The sequence below is a fragment of the Cryptotermes secundus genome, unplaced genomic scaffold (assembly GCF_002891405.2).
Source record: "Cryptotermes secundus unplaced genomic scaffold, Csec_1.0 scaffold2427, whole genome shotgun sequence".
NCBI classification, from domain to species: domain Eukaryota; kingdom Metazoa; phylum Arthropoda; class Insecta; order Blattodea; family Kalotermitidae; genus Cryptotermes; species Cryptotermes secundus.
The window spans coordinates 42,881-59,772 of NW_019733896.1; the positions used below are offsets into that span (position 1 = coordinate 42,881).

Genomic DNA, 16,892 nt, shown 5'->3' on the forward strand with positions numbered 1-16,892 from the left:
GAATATACTCAGAAGAAAAACTGACCATTTACAAGTGACCCCAGAACTGACTTCGGACCAACAATGTACAGTAGAAGGAATTATAAAATAAAAGGTAAGTAAAAGTAAAGCTATCCCTGTAACAGGCCGTGAAGGCCCATAGGGTTGTGAGACGTTAAGGGTCCCACATTATCTAGACGGTAGGCTCAAAGATGGCGGTAAGGTTGTCAGCCTTACGCTCCGGCCGCGCTTTACTCCCCAGGAAAATTACTTAATTTCTGGTACTCATTTCTGTTAGTGGCTGAGTCGACCCCAGGGCAATAGTGCGGCTGGAAGGATTACGTCAACTGAAAAAAAAATCCAACGACTTCATCGGGACTTGAACCCGCGACTTTCCGGCTTGTAGCATAGCTCCTCAACCAACTACGCTACCGCGTGCCCCAATTATAAAATAAGATAGGGTACATAAATGTATATAAAAGTATGCAGTCGAACTTCGGCTGTTTCCGCGATCACAGCAACCGGTTCAAGGTTTGGCTGTTTCAGCAATGATAGGCAACTATAATTCGTTTCAGGTCCAGCAGTTTCAGCGTTGCTGATCAACAATAATCCGTCCATGGTTGTTTTTCAGCTCTACTAAGAAGCAATAACAATGCGTAACTTCAAACGCATGCGCAACCCGAATTTGACATTAAACCATATGCTGTGGTCTAGTCTAGTCTAGTCTAGTCTAGTCTAGTCTAGTCTAGTCTAGTCTAGTCCTGGCTAGAGATCCAGAGGTTCCGGGTTTGATTCCCAGCGCTACCAGATTTTCTGAGAAGTAGTGAGTCTGAAACGGGGTTCACTCAGCCTCGTGAGGATAATCGAGGAGCTATTTCGAAGAACTATCGGCTCCGGTCTAGAAAACCGAAATTAACGACCGTGCGGATTCGTTGCGCTGACCACACCCTCTATCCACTAAAGTTGGCACTAACTTCGCCGACAAGCGGCGGTCGCTCGGTCGGTATAGTTCACTTGTGGACTCAAGCCACGGAGTTTGTAATCTTTCATTAACTTCATACAGTGTTTAGAAGTGCTGAAAGGAAAAGTAAGCGTTTAATAGGGCGTGTGAATGTTTTAAGAAACGTAAAACTGGCTTAACCGTGTGAAAAAATAACTCTGAGAAATCGTACAAGAAATGTTAATGAGTCGTTAGTGAAGAAGTCAAATAGAAAGGGGGCCGAAATGAAACTGTAGGACGACGATGCATGAGGAGCATTTAAGAAAGGAAAGAACATCTAAGGTCCCCTAGAGCGGCGTATGTTACGCCGGGTACGGCTAATTTATACATGTTAAAACTATGAATCCCATTTAATATCGACAGATCAACTCAATATATGAATGTATTTAACATAGATATTTTTAAGTGTATCGATAAATAGCGCAATTTCACTGCTTCACACAATTATTCAGATTTGATACTACTGAATCCGCGGAGCTCAGTCCGCTGCAGAAAATTTGGCGAGATATTTTAGTTTCTTGTTGCAAATAAGAAGCACACGGTAGTGTAGTTGGGTGAGGCACTATGCTACGAACAGGAAGGTTGCCGGTTCGATTCCGGATGAGGTCACTGGATCTTTAATTGATCTAATCCCTCCAATCGCACTATGGCCCTGGGATACTCAGCTTCTAATTGAAATGAGTATCAGGAACATTCCTGGAGGTAAAGGGCGGCCGGCGCGTAAGGTTGAAAACCTCACCGCCATCTGTGAGCCGATTGTCTAGAAAATGTGGCAGCCTCGACGTCTCACAAACCTATGGTTCTCCAAGGCCTGTATAGGAATAGTTTTATCTTTTTTTTATTGTAAAGAAGGAAAGAAATATGGAAACAAACTTATAACTATTCACTGTAATTTATATTCAAGTACAACAATTTCAATAAAAATGAAGGCAATAAGCAGTGTTTAGGTAATTCTGTGGTTGAAAGATTAAACAGACATATCGAAAAAATTAAATCGATACGCCATCGATATCAATATGAAATCCCAAGTCGATTGACATTCTTACCTAAAATATTCTGTATGGAGCACTATGGGTACAAATATTGTATTTAGGTTTCTCTCGAACATGGTAAACACTATGAGTAGTCAGTCGCTCACGCAATTCAAGTGTGTTCCTTGCTCAGTATAGGAAACAACAGTGAACCTTCTCTAAAAGCCATCCATGTTCAAGGACGACATTCCTGTGGCATACATTATGTTTTAGGCCATTTTAGTTTAAATCAACCCTATATTCATAGACCACCCCTATTCCCGACAAGTGATCAAGCTTACTCTTTACCAAATCCCCTATAAATAGATTTAGATTTTTTTAAGTAATAATTTAACAGCTTTATCTAATGAATTGTGGGACAAAGCTGAGAATATGCTCGCAGTTGTAAAATACAAAACTTAAAACTGCAAGTAATACAGTTGTTATGTAATATATAATGTAACGGATTGGATCAATATGTTGCCAGGCAACAGCTCCGTAAACACGGCCCAACACGCAACAATAGATGAAGCTGTATTTTCTGTAGATGTGACCGACGTGGTAACAGACAGGCTAGATAGCGATCACGTGATATGTGTTTATTGTAGAGCCATGTCCGTTCCGCTGCTATATAAGTAAGAGTGACGGAATTCGATCAAGGCAGTTACGAGTAGTGGTAGAGCAGAAGCACGCAAACAAGCAAGCAGTAAGCTTGAGAAGTACAGAAGAGTACAAGAAGTCACTCTGTAAAGATTTAGCGTGTGATTTGAAGACTTTATGTGTGCTATAGTGCAGTGGTATTTGGAGTGTGTGATTTAATGAGACTTATAATTCCTGTGTTATAAATCCGTGAAGGGTGATTCAGATAGACTGAAGAGATTAGCGTATATATCCAATAAATCCAATTACTAATCCGAAACCCGTCTTTAGTCACTGTGACACGTGACAACATGTATGGTATTTACTGTGCTACACTACCCAAATTCTCACCCCTCCATTCATCCACCCCTATTGAGACCACTTATGGCCGGAACGATCGGTCGTCTTCTTGGAGAACTTTCGCTGTACATCTGCAATAGCCACTACTCAAAGCAGAAGTGCATTACTGATCAACTAAAAGCAAAATATGTCCAGCGTATCCATGGTAACAACCCGAATTCCTTGTCTCAGAAAGGAACCGTGAAAACCACACACATAAAAATGGTAACTGCACACTCTATATTGCACACCAGATCCTAAGTTTCGTCTGTAACATGCTTTCTCAGTGCTTGAGATTTTAACATTAGTCAACCACTACGGGCAGACAGAGGCAATGACATCATATCGCTATTTTGATCATGGTGTACAAAGAACAAACTCTATTTGCCTTAGAGTCTAAAGGGTTCCGACTACGCTCTATAACGCTCAGAATTAATGCGTTTTCGGTCTTTCTCCATCATCCCGTGTTCTAAAAACTAGAAACCACAACGTTTCAGAAACTGGATGTTTCCATTCTCAGGCTAGGGGGAGACACCTACTCTACTGGGGTCCTTAGAAAGAGTCAACCTCAATCATGACTGAGGTTAGTTCCTTCTAAGGAGCCCAACAGATTAGGTGTCTCCCCTTCACCCGAGGCTGGAAATAGAAAGCGTTGTGTTTTCTAGTTTTTAGAACAACGGACGACGGAGAAAGTGAGAAAGCCCAGTAATTCTAAGTCTATTTATCCTTGTTTTTACATTAAGGACTGCATCACTGATCTCCAAGGAGACGTAAGGTGACCGCCATGCTGTAAAGGGAATTAAATGATTATTATCTGCCATTAAGCTGGAGCCGTTAGAGAGAGTTCCAGATCGAGATCAGCTGCTTCTAACGGGTCCAACTGAGTAGAATGCTTTCAACATTACATCTGACTACAGAAAACTTACGCACATTAAATGAATCCCAGACAAAGACACTATCCAAGATAAAACTCGTATAACTAAACAGCACGCGTGATTAGCTCAATCAGTATAGGCTACGAGATGGAAGACCAAAGAATCAGAGTTCGATTTCCGGAGGGGGGCAGGGACTTTTCACCCCCGCGTTGTCCAGACAAGCTCTGGGGACCACGTCTCCAAAGCAATAAATACCCGGGACTTTTCTTCTGGAGGTAAAGCGGCCGGGAAGTGAAGTTAGCTCCATCTAGAACCAATGTTAGAAACCATGGAGCTATACATTCACTCCTCCATTCGTCTTCGTGGCGAAGTGCTTAAGAAGCTCAAGGACAACTCTAAAATTTTGCACAATTAATCAGTCAATTTCATACAATTTTAGGGAATCAGCAATGAAGTAATGTATACAGTAAACATTCGGCTAGGCCGCGCCATAGCTCAAGCGGTTAGTCGCTGGCTACCCACCGCGGCGGCCCGGGTTCGATCCCAGGTCTGGTCAAGTGGCATTTGTGGTGGAAAAATTGGTGCAGGTTTTATCCAAGTACTTCGGTTTCCCCTGCCAATCTTCATTCCACCAATTGCTCCACAATCACCCTCACCTATCATCTGGGGTTAGTACAATAGGTCAGAAGTGGCCGCAGTACAAGGGACTTAGTCCCACCCCACTAGCAACAAAGAAAAATATTCGGCTAGAATCGACCTTGTGAAACAAAGAGTTATCTCTGTTGAGCAGTTGCTCACTATATTTGCTGAAATATTGAGACTGTCTCAAGCAACAGACAAATTCGTGTCTGTATAAAATATGTTACTCTAGGAACCCACTCTTAGTATAGCAGTATGTTTCGCATTAAATAAATCTCACGAGATGTCAACCTTAGAACGCGCCTTAAGGTTCTTTATTCCGCTGTATATTAGTCTTACTTAGATTTATTGCAAATAACATCACGTTAAGAGCCGTAACATTTTATGGGCAATCAAACTAATGACACTAAAGCTTTATAAACATATTTTCAGCCAGTAACATAGGACTATACACAGATACCATTACTAACATTCTGGACTTTGTCCACTGCCCAATGTCCTTAAGCAGAACAAGTTCCGTGGGTTTGAGCTGCTTCCATCCCACGATGAAGGGCCTCTACACCGTTTGGTTGGTGACCCAGATCCCAAAAGCTGGTAACACTACCGTCAGAAAACTTTCGGTTCGAGTTATTTTTAATATTTAATTTATACAGCTGGAACTCGGATCCTACGCGAAATATTAAATGAACAAAATGATATGTCTTTGTAAGAGACATCTTGAGCCTTTACGCTTCTTAACACATGGATGAGTAGTGAGTAAAGTCCATAAATTGTAATAAGTTCAATAAGAGAATATACATTTTTGGCTTTAGATATTTCGGCCATCACGGGCCATCAGCAGAAGGTGTAGCCAACACGGCACTTCCCACACACTACCATGCCCTCCACTGGTCCTTATCCTGAGCCAGATCAATGCAGTCCATACCACTCCCTCCTATCTCTCTAGCATCCATTTTAATATTATTCATCCACCTACTTCTTGGTCTTCCACATCGCCGGAATAGAGAGCGACATTCATACACCATGGATCAATTGTGAACACGTTTACATTCAGACTCACTTAACTGGGCCTGTTAACGCCTTTCTGTCCTTTGCCTCTGTCTCCAGTCAGTTCTATCGGTTTGCTACTCAACTGCTGGCTCGTTCTTGAGTGCTTGTCTATATTAGAACAGTTCATTTCTGAAAGGCTTCAGTCTCACTTCCACAGTGGTTGCATATTGAATTTAATTAACAGAACTCTTTGAATGAACATTCACCGCCGTGAATAGAACCTGAACAGTGAGTTAATTACAGTTCTCTTTGTACGAGCGTCTGGAGGCCAAAGTGTGCCAACTACACTTATCACCAGCGCCTAAAATTTTTATTTGTCTTACGGAAGCCAAGTGTTGGACATATCACGTAGATATAATTATAATTGTGTTAGTGGTGTTACGGGCTTCTGGATCCGTGTTTCGGACGATATTTACAGGCTATATACTGCATACAGACTACTGTGCAATGTTTCCGAATTTATTTCACGTAGTAGCACACTAAAATAAAGTTTAGCACGACTATGTCATAGCACGTCAAATAATGTATTATTTTCTGTATGTATACACAATGTTCGTGTAAGTCTACTGTATGAATATGCTATGTTCCTGTAACTCTACTGTATGCAGACACTATGTCCATGTAACTCTATTGCATGCATATGCTATGTTCATGTAACTCTACTGTATGCATACGCTATGTTCATTTTACTATATTGCGTTCATGTTATGGGATTATATGCATAAATTATGGTCGTCTTATTGTACTGTATGCTGTACTGTACTCTATGCATACACTATGTTCGTGTTACCGTATTGTACGCACGCACGGTGTTCGTGTTATTGTACTTTATGCATACACTGGCTTCTTATTACTGTACTGTATGCATGCACTGGCTTCTTATTACTGTACTGTATGTGTACACTGTGCCGGTCACGGTAGCCGAGCGGTCTAAGGCATGTACTGTCTTCGCTCGCTTGGAAACCGGGATCGTGGGTTCGAATCCCACTCAGGGCATGGATGTTTAGTTTGTGTGTGTGTGTGTGTGTGTGCGTTTTTCTGTGTTTGTGTAGAGACCTTGCGACGAGCTCATCACCCGCCGAAGTGAACGAGAAGTTCATGGACGTAGGCCTAGGCACACTGGGGCTGTAGTGCCAAGGAAAAAATGTATACACTGTGTTCCTGTTATTGTACTGTATGCATGCATGCACTGTGTTCGTGTTACTGTACCGTACGCATACACTGCCTTATTACTGTACTGTAAGCATGCACTGTGTTCTTGTTACTGAAGTGTATGCATGCACTCTGTTCGTTTTACTGTACTGTATGTATGCACTGTGTTCTTGTTACTGAAGTGTATGNCCGCCGAAGTGAACGAGAAGTTCATGGACGTAGGCCTAGGCACACTGGGGCTGTAGTGCCAAGGAAAAAATGTATACACTGTGTTCCTGTTATTGTACTGTATGCATGCATGCACTGTGTTCGTGTTACTGTACCGTACGCATACACTGCCTTATTACTGTACTGTAAGCATGCACTGTGTTCTTGTTACTGAAGTGTATGCATGCACTCTGTTCGTTTTACTGTACTGTATGTATGCACTGTGTTCTTGTTACTGAAGTGTATGCATGCATTCTGTTCGTTCTGTACTGTACTGTATGTATGCACTATGTTCGTGTTACAGTACTGTAAGCATGCACTGTGTTCGTGTTACTGTACTGTAAGCATGCACTGTGTTCGTGTTACTGAAGTGTATGCACGCACTCTGTTCGTTTTACTGTACTGTACTGTACTCTACTGTATGAATGCACTGTGTTCGTGTTACTGAAGTGTATGCATGCACTATATTCGTGTTACTGTAGTGTATGCATGCGCTGTGCTCGTTTTACTGTACTGTACTGTATGAATGCACTGTGTTCGTGTTACTGAAGTGTATGCATGCACTGTGTTCGTGTTACTGAAGTGTATGCATGCACTGTGTTCGTGTTACTGAAGTGTATGCATGCACTGTGTTCGTGTTACTGAAGTGTATGCATGCACTGTGTTCGTGTTACTGAAGTGTATGCATGCACTGTGTTCGTGTTACTGAAGTGTATGCATGCACTGTGTTCGTGTTACTGAAGTGTATGCATGCACTGTGTTCGTGTTACTGAAGTGTATGCATGCACTGTGTTCGTGTTACTGAAGTGTATGCATGCACTGTGTTCGTGTTACTGAAGTGTATGCATGCACTGTGTTCGTGTTACTGAAGTGTATGCATGCACTGTGTTCGTGTTACTGAAGTGTATGCATGCACTGTGTTCGTGTTACTGAAGTGTATGCATGCACTGTGTTCGTGTTACTGAAGTGTATGCATGCACTGTGTTCGTGTTACTGAAGTGTATGCATGCACTGTGTTCGTGTTACTGAAGTGTATGCATGCACTGTGTTCGTGTTACTGAAGTGTATGCATGCACTGTGTTCGTGTTACTGAAGTGTATGCATGCACTGTGTTCGTGTTACTGAAGTGTATGCATGCACTGTGTTCGTGTTACTGAAGTGTATGCATGCACTGTGTTCGTGTTACTGAAGTGTATGCATGCACTGTGTTCGTGTTACTGAAGTGTATGCATGCACTGTGTTCGTGTTACTGAAGTGTATGCATGCACTGTGTTCGTGTTACTGTAGTGTATGCATGCACTGTGTTCGTGTTACTGTAGTGTACTGTATGAATGCACTGTATTCATGTTACTGTAGTGTATGCATGCACTGTGTTCGTGGAAGGATTAGGTAACTTGAAAAAATCCGCGTGATCGGGACCCTCCGGCTTGTAGTATAGTTCCTCAACCAACTGCACTACCGCGTGACACCCTTGGAGATGGAATATGAAAGGAATTAGCTCAGGATCGCATTCAGTGGCAGAGTTAGGCACTGGCCGTGCTGAATCCTCGTGTCTTGCTACGACATGGGGTCATCGTGTTTAGTAGTCACGTGAATGTACTGATACGGAGTAGCTTTGTAAAATCTTGCCAGTCATTAATAATAATGGACCACACAGTTCATAAAGTTACGAATCTGGTCGTAAATACAATAAAGGGCCTAGCCATGTATTTCATCGCCTCTGTGTTCAATATAAATTATATTCTTTTTTGTTTTGTTCTAGACGTGGAGTGAGACCAACCCTTTTTGTACCGCGCCCTCAAATGACACTACCGCTCACGCTGGAAGATGAGTATGCAGCATTGGTGAGCGAAAACTGACAGAAGGACATCGATGTGTGACTTTGTCTACCACAAATTACACACGGACTATAAGAAAAGATGATAAAAACAACATTACGGTCTGCGAACTGAGGTTTATGACATGAATGGCAGGATTTTGAATCATGAAACAAATGGAAGACATTTTTAAGGAACTCAAAATTGAACTAGTGAGAGATTTATTAAACATTACTAAGAAGACATATGCAGACCGCCCCTGTTGTCTAGTAGTCAGAGTTCCTGGCTACACATCCGGAAGTCATGATTCGATTCCCGGCGCTACCAGATTTTTTCTGAGAAGTAGTGGGTCTGGAACGGGGTTCACTCAGCCTCGTGATTATAATTGAGGAGCTATTTCAAGGAAATAGCGACTCCGGTCTAGAAAACCGAAATTAACAGCCGTTGGGATTCGTTGCGCTGACCATGCGACACCCTCTATCCGCTAAAGTTGGCACTAACTTCGCTGACAAGCGGCGGTCGCTCGGTCGGTATAGTTCGCTTGCGGACTACAGGCCATGGAGTTTGTTAAGAAGATATATGCCTAGAATGAAAGCCAGCAGATTTCCGAAAGAAGCCTCAGGACAACTACTCGTGGGGAAAAGACGATCAACAGGGCGTCAAATGAAGAGGTGGAGAGAAAACTAAAGACTCTAACAGACCTCAAGTCGTAACACTTGGGAGGAGGACTAAGAAGACTACCACTGAAAAGGCCGGTGTAGAGGTAACGCTCTAGACTTGTACTCGGAAGATACCGGCCATCTTGGTTGAGGTGTTTCGTGGTTTTCCTTTATCCTTCGAGACAAATGTGAGGACAGTGCCTCGATTCTTTCCGAATCCTTTCCAGCTCACCATTCGTCAGTCATATCACCACCCGACGCTGAATCATCTTAAAACAAACTCCGTGGTTCGAGTCCGCAAGCGAACTATACCGACCGAGCGACCACCGTTTGTCGGCGAAGCTAGTGCCAACTTTAGCGGATAGAGGGTGTTGCGTGGTCAGCGCAATGAATCCCCACGGCCGTTTATCTAGTTTTTCTAGACCGGAGTGGCTATTTCCTTGAAATAGCTCCTCAGTTATCATCACGAGGCTGAGTGGACCCCGTTCCAGAACTACTTCTCAGAAAATCTGGTAGCGCAGGGAATCGAACCCGGACCTCTGAATCTGTAGACAGCTAGACCACAGAGGCGGTCATCATCTTGAAAACAGCCCACTCGGACTGCCTTCAGATTGAATTCCGGGCTCAGCGTCTAACTCCCCGACCTCTGACAAGGGCCAATTACGGGTTAATTCCATGAAGTGGCTGTCCACGGACAGCACGAGCTCCAGACGGCTCGATACGAGCACCGGAAATCTTCCATTTCAGCACCACGTTTAGAACGGTTCTGGCGTCCTCCTAGCGTCCGGTCCGAGTACACAGGAAGCTATGTCCCGTGGCCGGGGCGTGAATCTAGTGCCAAGGCTCAAATGCGTGCATCTTTTACTTCCAAGTCATTCTTACTCCTTCGTGACGTCGTGTTTATGCACACGAAATTCTGTCTTTTACCTACACGTCTGTATAAGAGCTGTCAATACAGATACCTCGTTAGAAACTAGTGTAAAAATACAGCGAATGGCAAATGCAGCTTTGCATTTGAAAAGTGTCTTACGTAAACTAATGCCAACTTTTGCGGATAGAGGGTGTCGCGTGGTCAGCGCAACGGATCCCCTCGGTCGTTTATCTCGGTTTTCTGGACCTGAGCCGCTATTTTTCCATTCAAGCAGCCCCTCAATTATCCTCATGAGGCCGAGTAGACCTCGTTCCAGACCTACTACTTCTCAGAAAATCTGGTAGGCCCGGGAATGGAACCCGGACTTCTGGATCTGTAGCCAGGAACTCTGACCACAAGACCACAGAGGCGGTTGACATGAATCTCGCAGACAAGCGGCGGTCACTCGGTCGGTATAGTTCGCTTGCGGACTAGAGGCCACAGAGTTTGTTACGTAAACTATAAACTCACTCGCGGATTAGTACTCGCATAATGCAATTGACCCGAGAGTCTATGGATTCGGTAATTAGATTAAATTTTATATATCATACTCGAGTAGCTTTAAAGCTATACTGAGTTTTGTCAGCATTTGTCAACGGACAGTAAATACACATCAGTGTCCACCTGAGTCCTTAAGTAAAAATTTCCTTACGCTAAAATCATCAATATTCTATATAATGTGGTGTAGGTTTCACATCGAGTTTGAATGAAGTCGATAAACGGTCGGATAGACGAAAGGTCATGTGTGTAAAGGAGTTTTTTTAATTATTAAAAGAATACAAAAACTAATTCATAATAAAAATTCTATATTCTGATTTCCATGACCAAATTTCATAAAAGTCTAAATAGTAGAAAATATCTTTAAAAAATGTGGGGGAAATGAAAGGTTAGTGGCTCCGAACAAGTTGTAAGGAATCACATACGAATTTGCTGGGTGGGTCAATTTAAAGAGTTTCAAAATATCTGGCTGGACGATCGCAGCGAAAATAATAGATAAGGAGATGGTCACTGGGATTGACAATAGAGCAGATTACATTCTGACATGTTAAAATGAACAAGGCGGATAAAGCTTGTTCACAAACCGCTTACGTCATTTGGAACAAAAGCCCAAACACAAAGAAACTAAACTAAAGAGCACGTTAACTCTCAAAGTTTCATCAATTCCAACTAACGAATGCACACAGGGTCTTCTTGAAAACAATCTGTACCACATTCACTGTGTTTAATCTTTTGAGGAGCATGTCTATCGAGTTCCTTTTTAACAACGCTGTCAGAATCGATACTATCGAAATTGCTGAACTGCAGTTTCATTTCCCCCAGTCGAAGCTCCCTCTCGATCGCTATTATTTGCTTTCAGACACTTCATTGGTAACTTGATTTGCTGCTTAAACGTCGATGTTTCTTTCCAGCTAGTTATTTATCGATTCTTACAGTATCGAGGTTATAAAGCGTCGACAATACGATGATTAATGAATGTGGAACAATTGATGGAATGAGAATTGGTAGGAGAAGCTGAAGTACTTAAAGAAATCCTGTCTAAGTACCACTCTGTCCACCACAAATCCCGCATGATCTGGGATCGAACCTGGGTTATCGAGGTGAGAAGCTGGCGACTAACCGCCCTAACTACTTTTAGACTGTATAGATAACAGGCTATCAAATGAAACCGCATGCCTTATAGATCAATCTAGTCTGAATTCTCAGACTCGAATCACTGTCCGATATCGAGCTATCACAATCTGCCAAAAGATACCCATTTTCCAAACAGAATGTATACGTTATTTTAAACGCTTAATCAGCATTACAATAGTTTACAAGTTACCTGTTAGGAAGGTAAAAGTAAGAAGTAAAGGTATCCCTGTAACAGGCCGTGGAGGCCCATAGGGTTGTGAGATGTTGAGGTTCCCACATTTTCTAGACAATCGGTTCACAGATGGCGGTGAGGTTGTCAGCCTGGTACACATTTCTGTTAGAGGCTGAGTCGACCCCAGGGACACAGTGCGGCTGGAAGGAGTAGGTCAATTGAAAAAATCCAATCACCTCATCAGGACTCGAACCCGCGACCTTCCGGCTTGTAGCATAGTGCCTCAACCAACTATGCTACCGCGAATGGCATTCAAAAATATTACACGTTACCTGTTAGGAAGAGCATACAAAAATATTACACCTTATCTGTTAGGAAGGGCATACAAAAATATTACACCTTATCTGTTAGGAAGGGCATACAAAAACATTAAAGCTCCGTGTGGATACGTGGTACTTGAATAGGGTAATCATGATTTCATCACTGTTTTCTGGTCTGCAGAAGTGGTTTCATTACGTAAACAGAAAGCAAACTACTTTTTAAAACAAGAACAGCAGACCTCTAACGTCCATGCAAAAAAAAATAGATCTATTTATTAGACATAATATTATATTTATGTTTCCTGTTGCGTTAGCTGAAGCTTATAGAAATATATAAGCAAAAGAATTTTATAATGCACATGCTTATTTCGGGAATGTTGTTTCCACGACATATTTCGGCCGTATATGGTCATCTACATGCCTTGCGTCGACTGTTTCACTCCACATGTGTTACTTGCTAGTCTATGACAATATGACTACAAAAACATACAAGTGTAAGTTCTATATCCAAGTTGGACCTTGTTAATATAAATTACATCGTTGATATAAAATGTATACAAAGTAAGTTCGTGTATTTTTCATTAGTGGCAGTCGCCGCTGGATATTCTGGGTTGCTGGGTGAGGTTCTTTTCCGTGATACCAATGCATGTGCGCAGTTGTGGATCTATGTTGTGCTGTAGTATTGCTGGTGGGTGGGTGTTATGTGCGGAATAGGTACACGTATGAAAACATGAACTAGATTCTACAAATAGATAGTTGCATTACAGGAATGTTTTACACACACATTTTATATACCAGTTAAGTTATTTATTGGGGCCGCGCCATAGCTCAAGCGATCAGTCGCTGGCTTCCCACCGCGGCGGCCCGGGTTCGATCCCGAATTTGGTCACGTGGGATTTGTGGTGGACAAAGTGGCGCTGGGGCAGGTTTTCTCCGAGAACTTCGGTTTCCCCTGCCAATTTTCATTCCACCAATTGCTCCACAATCACCCTCACCTATCATCTGGAGCTGGTACAATGGACCAGAAGTGGCGGCAGTACAAGGGACTTAGTCCCACCCCACTAGCAATAAAAAAACATTTATTGCTGTTTGTCATCCTGCAATAGGCCTTACTTTGGTGCCCCGAGAATGGACAACTTGAAAGTTCATATGTTTTGTATGTTTTTGTTTTCTGCATTAAATCTGTCAGGAATAAGGTATGATGCAGTTATCTTACAGTGAGACCTGTGTTCAGTAATTCTTGTTTTGAGTTTAGAATCGAACAGTCCTATTTAACTTTCATACTAAAACACACGTACAAAGTGAACGGAAAGTACTACTATGAATTTATATGAAGGCTTCCTACGGTCACGCCTAGGCAATCCTCGCCATAATTTAACTTCGCTTGTTCACATTATAACATCCACATTTCATCTTGTACCAAAACGGTGAGGAAGTGTCGTAAACCTTACAGAAATGAACAATGGATAACTACGTAATGGGTTACTGCTGGAACACCTCAACAATTGTGGACTTGCCAAATACCAATATTCCGACTGAAATCTCTCAACAGCTTCTTCTGTGACTTAAACTAATGGCACCCAATGCTGGTCAGCCCAATACTGGAACAAGTGACGGTATATTAGCGTCCATAGCTGACATGAATATCATAGAATATTCTGCTCCAAGGACACTTACCGTGTTCAGCATCTCCCGAATCCGCCTGCAACAAGAAAGAAATATAATAAACTTTAGAACTAATTCTGAATGGGACCAGACCAGACAGCCAAATCCGTCAACGCATTTCTGTCATCATAAACAAGAGGCATGAGACCAATTAGAAGCAAAATATGCATTGACGAGCCCAGGGGTTCCACACGTTACCACCTGCATTCTGGCCACAGAGCGTATCTGTGTGTTCCGTACGGTTCTCGCAATAAACAGCGACTCTTTCCCTAAACAGCATTAACCGGTTGAGCTTCGTAGCCGAGAATACTGTTTCCTGTGAGGTACGGACTGAATTTGTATGTATTACTCAGAAGAAATTCAGTCTTCAAAGGGTTAATACTTTTCTTTGGCATGTGAAATGGAATAATATTGTAAATTTTGTCAAATACTAGAAATTATATACAACATTTTTAAATTATCATTAGAGTCCAGGTATACAAGAATACGTATTTATAATACATTTGCTAGACCAATATTATTTTATGTATGGTGGAAAGAAATAATGAGACAAGTTTAATTAACATCATAAATGCGTTTCATGAGGACTGCGCCATAACCTTTACGGACCTTAAAACAAAACTATAAATTCCAGAAACAAAAAAAAAATCACAGAATACACATGAAACTCCAAAGAACATGGTGGCAAGATAGGATTACAAAATAGCAATCAGTGTTTGGAAAGACTTCGGAAATGGTGGAAGGTTTATGCTTTGCAATATTCGTAACAGGTGTCAATAGGCCTAATACTGCAAAGGATGTGGTGATAAAGCTGTTTGCGTTGCCTCTAAAAATAGAAGACTCATATCTTTTGAGATGTATATCAGCAAACACAGAAAACACTCAAAATAGATAACTCGTACTAAAGCAAGTTATCACAGACCCAGTGCTGTAGTGGAGGGTACACGGAACAGCCTACACGATGTATACCGTGTGTTTGTTTCGAATGTGTACGATAGCCCCTCTGTTTTCACTGAAAAATAATGTACGTATACACCAGCCTCATGAAAAATTATACAGGTTGTAAACGAACGGCTAATTTATCCTTGTTTCATGTACTTTTTAAATTTAAAACATACGTTTCTATATTGTTTACACTACCATCAAAATCGTATCGTGTTTTCAAACCGACGAGCTAGAAGGAGAACGGAGTTCATTGTATCGAACGAGCATAGCCACATTTTTCATGCAACGGCATAAAAGCTCTGTGCCAGAAATTCTATAGTCAATTTCAATGTTGCCTTGTTCGATATCTGAACGTTAACTTGGGCTAATTATACTGATCAACATAGCAACGGATTTGCGAACATCTCATCTCATATATATTATATTCAAGCCTAATGCTTACAAATTCCAACGGACCACATATTAGAAACCTTCAAACAGAAAAGTATGCAAAGCCATGGTTGTTAAAACACCATCAGTCTACAGACACAAGGTCATGAGAGTGGTAAGAAAACACTGCAGACTTGTCTCGCTACGCTCTTTGGAATGTAGTTCTAAAAAAATTGAAGTGAAACGAATGTATGCTATATATTTTTAATCTAGGGCCCCCACATCAGATTCAATATTATATATACTCTAAAGCTAAAAACAACAAAATCAAACTCCGTGGCTTTAGTCCGAAAGCGAACTACACCAACCGAGCGACCGCTGTTTGTCGGGGAAGTAAATGCCAACTTTTGCGGATTGAGGGTTTCGCGTGGTCAGCGCAACGAATCCCCACGGCCGTTAATTTCAGGTCTCTAGACCGCACACTCTAAAGCTAGTTTCGAAAAAATTGAAAATACAGTATTACGTTTATTTTTTTAATCTTTATATACGAGTATATTGTCACGCGTTCAAGGGACTATAGACAGGTTCTGGATTGATAACTGGACTTACTGGGCCCTCATCAAACCCGTGACTACACTTGACTGATCACTACCACACACGTATGCTTGGTAATGGCTTCCAACGGCGGACCTTTCTATGCTTCCGAGTTCACGTCCTTGCAGGGTGGCGACAATCTTACGCCAACCTCAAAATCTGACCGTTATCTTCAGGCGGTACTCACTTCAGCTCCTAGCTCCCGGGCTGGACTGACTTCCAGCTGCCAACATCCAACTTCAGCTGTCATTAAGCGACTGGGTTCCGAACTGAACTAACTGGCCTCAAAGTGAAAGTCAAAGTTATGTTGCGACTGGAAGTCAGTCGGCCAGTTTGTCTTGGTATCAAGCATCCATATGGGGCCCAAGACCAGACATGTATTACTGTCAGAGTGTTGCGGGTTTGTTGATATGTGGAGCATTCACCTGATCCTGAGGCGAAGACATATCATCATTATCATTATCTCTGCTTTCACCGCGTTACTTCACGTGTTTCCAGTATCGAAGACTATCCAATGATAGGGTTACGGATGAACTGGGAAGGATCAGGAAGGAAACTGTCGTGAACTGAGGTACTATTCCTGCATTTGCTTGGAGGTGCATCATTATTAAATGTATGTAAAGGTAAAGTTGTCCCTGTGCTTAACTAATTAAGCACTACACCACGAAGGCGTATGGGGGAGTGGATGTATACATATATATATATATACATGTATAGCCACATTTTCTTGACCTCGGCACCAGTTGGAGGTGAGTGGTCAGCTTCACGCCCCTGCCGCTTTAGCCCCGGTACCCATTGGGTAGGAGGTTGGGTGGACCTCAGAGCCGGTCTGGACGTGGAGAAAATTATTAACCCTACTGGGACTCGAACACAGAACCCTCGGTCGTCCAGCCAGTAGCCAGTCGCTATACTGACTGCA

At 42.2% G+C, this 16,892-nt stretch overlaps 1 long non-coding RNA gene across 1 annotated transcript in view; it reads right to left on the bottom strand.

The window, feature by feature from the left end:
* The window catches only part of LOC111868367, a 34,792-nt gene extending 18,535 nt beyond the window's left edge, over nt 1–16,257 (bottom strand). Inside the window, exons 1-2 of the long non-coding RNA XR_002843501.2 lie at nt 16,161–16,257; nt 14,078–14,102 (exon numbers count right to left, since the gene is read on the bottom strand). This is a non-coding gene — a long non-coding RNA (uncharacterized LOC111868367). The remainder of the gene's footprint in view (nt 1–14,077; nt 14,103–16,160) is intronic.
* Nucleotides 16,258–16,892: the final 635 nt, after the last annotated feature.